Source organism: Dipodomys spectabilis, unplaced genomic scaffold (genome assembly GCF_019054845.1).
Source record: "Dipodomys spectabilis isolate Male_0828 unplaced genomic scaffold, ASM1905484v1 ptg000301l, whole genome shotgun sequence".
Classification (NCBI taxonomy): domain Eukaryota; kingdom Metazoa; phylum Chordata; class Mammalia; order Rodentia; family Heteromyidae; genus Dipodomys; species Dipodomys spectabilis.
In genome coordinates this window covers 9,762,724-9,763,847 of record NW_024870978.1, presented here as the reverse complement: position 1 = coordinate 9,763,847, position 1,124 = coordinate 9,762,724, and the positions used below count along the sequence as shown (strand labels likewise).

General features: G+C 38.8%; 1 non-coding gene across 1 annotated transcript; it reads right to left on the bottom strand.

Moving 5' to 3' along the window:
• Positions 1-556: 556 nt before the first annotated feature.
• On the bottom strand, positions 557-660 carry LOC122127510. Its single transcript, XR_006151185.1, has one exon. It is a non-coding gene; the product is annotated as a U6 spliceosomal RNA (small nuclear RNA).
• Between the last annotated feature and the right edge of the window lie 464 nt (positions 661-1,124).

Here is a 1,124-nt window from a genome sequence, read left to right as displayed (position 1 = left end):
TATAGCAGGAGGGAGGAACATATAAAGAAACAAAAAAATCACATTGCACATTATATGTACGTTAGAAACAATAGCAAGAAAGAAAAAAAACCACTTGTGTCCCTATCTTGGGGTTCATGTCCCTTAACATCATCCTATCTGGTCATATGCAGATAGCTTTTGACCTATTCTTCTTAACCCAGACAAATATTAGTTATTGAAAATTAGGGAAACCATGGGACCAATGTTAATTTGGACGTGGCTTACTTCACTTAATATAATTTTTACCAAGACTTTCCAGTTACTAACAAATGGGGCAACGTTATTCTTTCTGATGGAGGCATAGAATTCCATTGTGTATATATACCACAGTTGTGTTGGTAGCTTTAGTATGGTCTTGTTTGTGATCATTTGGGTAAATGTCCCAAAGTGGGATTGCTGGGTCATAGGGGAGCTCTATGTGGAGTTTTTTGAGGAACCTCCATACTATTTTCCAAAGTGGTTGAACAAGTTTTATACTCCCACCAAGAATGCAGTACGGTTCCCTGGTGGCCACATCCCCTCCAGCATCTGTTGTAAAAGTATGGAATGCTTCAGGAATTTGCCTGTCATCCTTGTGCATGAGCCATGCTAATCTTCTCTGAAATGTTCCAATGTTTCTGCTACGCATTTCATTTTGTGCTCCTGCACTTGGCGAGTGATTTTAGGTGCGTCTACACCAGTAGAATCAGCATAAATCAAGCCAGCATTTCTTCATTTAAAATACAAGGAAAGGATACAGGTTGCCACATTGTAACAATGAAATGTACAAGACACTCTATCGGGGGGGGGGGGGGGGTCGTGGAGTGACATGTTGGGGAGGTATGAAGGGGCGGAATGGTAGGGGAAAGACAAAGGAGGGGGTAACAATGCTCAATAAGAAATGGACTCATTACCTTACTTATGTAACTGTAACCCATCTGCACAGGAACTTTAAAATAAAAATATAAATTGAAAAGATACAAGGAAAACTTCTGTACTTATAGGAAGTTGTATTTGTCACTCAATATCAGCAAGGTATTGGTTTTAGGAAAACAAGCATATTAAAATTTTGGATGCTCAAATTCTCTACGTAAACACAGTATATTATTTCCAATAGAATATGC